General features: G+C 36.3%; 1 pseudogene; it reads left to right on the plus strand.

Annotated features, from left to right (window-relative positions):
• The first annotated feature begins 2,398 nt into the window (after positions 1-2,398).
• On the plus strand, positions 2,399-2,905 carry LOC140848715 (tRNA-splicing endonuclease subunit Sen15 pseudogene; annotated as a pseudogene).
• Positions 2,906-3,572: the final 667 nt, after the last annotated feature.

The raw sequence follows: 3,572 nt of genomic DNA on the forward strand, positions 1-3,572 counted from the left end.
AACCAAAATAAGATTGCCTATCAATAATACTTGAATAAAAAAAGAATAGTACCCATGCAAAATCATATAAGAACTAAAATTAACTTTGTGTGAACTAGCTAATTTAGAGTCCTTCATCATTCATTTACTTTTCTTTCTCCAGTTTTAGTATAACTTACATTGCAAAAGGTAAGGTAAGGTATTTTTTGTCATGGTTCATGATGCTCAGTGTAGTAGCCTTCAATTTTAAGACCATCCTTAAGAACGACTTGTGAAATTTTTAAATGTAGATACTTAGAGACATATTGAATCAAAATCTCTGGGGGTGGGGCTGAATATTTATGTTTTCTTAAAAGGTTCACAGTTAACTCCAACATCTACCGAGGCATAAAAACAGCTGGCAAATGAAGTAAACATATAGTCAATGGATTGTAAATGATGTAACAGTTTTATGAAAAGGTTATATCTGACAGTGAGTTTTGTGTGAAAAGTTTGGGGCCTGAACTGAATATTTGTTTAGGTGCTTTGGCAAATTATAAAACTGAGCACTTATATTATCTACAGATATCCATGGAGCCGCCTTTCACTGGAGATGGAATTCATTCCATCTCAATTAGGCTACTTTGTCAAATTTGTGTTTATCATATAATTATATCAAAAACATATCACAACAGACAATATCTGTTATTTTGGCAAATTCCACAAATTAATATATGCACTTTTCTATTTCATTTCATTTAATTTATTTTTTAGTTATTGAATGCCTAAACCTATTCTAGGTATTAAGGAATTAGCTTATGAGCAAAATAGTCAAACTCTCTAGCTTCTAGGAACTGGAATTTTAGTGAATGCAGAGAAAAAATCATTTTATGAACTAAATAAATAAGTTAATTTCAGGTCCAATAAACTCACATAAAGGTAGACTATATTGTCATAGAAAATGACTGCAAGGGAAAAGATACTTCAACTACAATGGTCAGAGATAATATTTAAGTTGATTCATAACTATGTGAAGGTAAGTGGAAAAGTATTTGGGGCTGAAGAAAAGAAGATCTAAAGGACTAAAGTGGAAAAGACCTTCATGTATTCAATAAGTTGAAGGCAGGCAAGAGCCTTCCACCTTCAAATACGTATAATCCACTCATGGCAAATGCATGATCAAGACATAAAAAGTGCTATTTTAGCATAAATTAGTAACTCACCATACTTTCTATTTAAACTGATGGCTAAATTTAAACATAAAAATTGCATACCTTCCTTTATGATTTTAAATATAAGTGGTGATTATTTTTACTATCACTTTAATTGAAGAAGACCATTATTAAAGTGCATCTTCTATTGCAGCATTTACTCTGGCCATAGGTTTTCAGGTACATTTCTCACTAAACAGCTATTTTGGGCTAATTTAAATTATACAAATTAATATATGAAGTTTTGTTCTAAATATCTATACAGCATTGTATAAAAGTGGTTCTTTATAGAAGTGGTTATATAAAAACAAAATTCCTAAGGAGGGGCTGCAATCACAGCTTGCCATTTTTAAGAGGTTATAATGTTGTTTTAACTTATTATCAAGGGTTAAATTTTGAATTTAACTTGTTGCTTGTTTTTTTTTCTTACCACAGGTTTACTAATGATTTATGATTTGAAGGATTGAAACAATCAAGGGACTAAGACAGAGCTGTGAAGAAACTGGAGAACACCGAAGACACTTTCTTGCATTCATTAAATGTTCTTTGTCCCAGAAAAGATGAGTTTTTTCAATGAACTATGTGAGTTACTGCATCAAAAGTGGCAAGTTTTTATGTTATGAAAAATCTCAATTTTATACCCTAAGCAGTGTGTAACATTCATGTCTCTTTATAGAGAGCTATGCATTGTAAGTATACAGATTCTGGGTTTATGTATAATAAATAATACTGAATTCAGACTCCTAGAAAATATCAACGGTGTATTTATCCAAGGTTACTTCTCATGTCAAGAGAAGATTAGACAAGGAAGTGTCCCATCATCCTTCACAAAGGGAGTCAATGGATGGCTGGCCAACCTTTACAACTCCTTTCTTTCCACATACACAAGAAGAGTTTAGGACAAAAGTGATCACAAAAGAACACTGCAAGAGAGAATGTAATAATTTTACAAGACATAGCAAAGATTCGAAATTTAAAAAGCCTGGTGTTGATGCTGAAAAGCAGTTTTGAGAGGCAGAATGTGGCCAAAACATAGAATTGAAGGCATAGTAATAACAATACTTTTGATGAGGAAAATTCTTATCTTAAAAAAATTAACCATTTTACTATGCCCTAAAAAAAGTATCTCAGTTGTTTTAAATAATAAAATACTGATATCAATTATAATAAGGTCTATTATAAATACCTAGAAGGGGGCGGTGCACCACCCACGCGCCTCTCCGGCCAGCATGGAGAAGCGCGATTCCAGGCCCACCCCCGGCTGCAGCGGCCTGGGCCCGGGCGGCGTCAGCAGCAGCGGCGGCGGCGTGCACTCATGGGCCCCTGAGGATGCCTGGATGGGCACCCACCCTAAGTATTTAGAAATGATGGAATTAGATATAGGAGATGCCACCTAAGTTTATACAGCATTCTTGGTTTACCTGGATCTCATGGAGAGTGAAAGTTGGCAGGAAGTAAACTGCGTGGGCTTGCCAGACCTCCAGCTCATCTGCCTTGTCAGTACTGAGACAGAAGGAGAAGGGTTACAGACTGTGGTGCCTACAGCCGTCAGTGCTTCCCTCAGCCATAACAGGATAGGGGAGATCCTGAAAGCATCTCAAAAATTGCAAGGTGATCCAGACTTGCCAATGTCTTTTACTCTGGCCATAGTGGAGTCCGATTTCACAATAGTCTACTATAAACTTACTGATGGATTTATGCTGCTGGACCCTCAGAACATTTCCCTTGGAAGATAACGCCTGCCTATCCTGATGCTCACGTTATTCACACAAACTTTGATTTGAGACCCGGCAGCCTGGTTCATCTTTTCTCTCAGAGATAGTCGGGGTTGACTTAGCTGGTCCAATTCTGTTAAGTTTTCTCTTTGAAAAATAAAACTTTCCCAGATAGAAGAATTTTATTTGTTCAAAAACATAGAGTAGTGGCTCTAGAACTTTCTTATCTGGAGACAACAGCTCAATTACAGTTGTGTATAAGTTTATGCCTAGGATGTATTCAGAGGTGGGGAAATCATGGGTTTCTTCTGTTGTCCCGCACTCCTAGCTATCTCATTGTTCATTGCTGACACTGCTAGCTTATTGTTGAGACAGACACCTCTTTTACTAACTCAGCCCTCTTAGTGCTTTTTGGCCACTACAGCTAGCCTCAAACAGCATTTTACATATAGTTTGACACATGGAAAGTTTCCTTCAGTCTGCTGTGTCATCCCCAGTAGAAGCAAAAGTTTTCTTTTGCCTGGTTTTCACATTGCAATTACTGCTACTTCCCTCTTGGTGACTTTAAAGCTAACCAAAAATGTGTTTATCCTGAGTATAGAATTATATGCTTAGATTAATAGGGACCAGAGAAGTGCTATCTGTAAGAGTCCTGGACCTTCCTTTCCACTCCTATTACAACCACCCT

This window comes from Manis javanica, chromosome 4 (assembly GCF_040802235.1).
Source record: "Manis javanica isolate MJ-LG chromosome 4, MJ_LKY, whole genome shotgun sequence".
Lineage (NCBI taxonomy): Eukaryota > Metazoa > Chordata > Mammalia > Pholidota > Manidae > Manis > Manis javanica.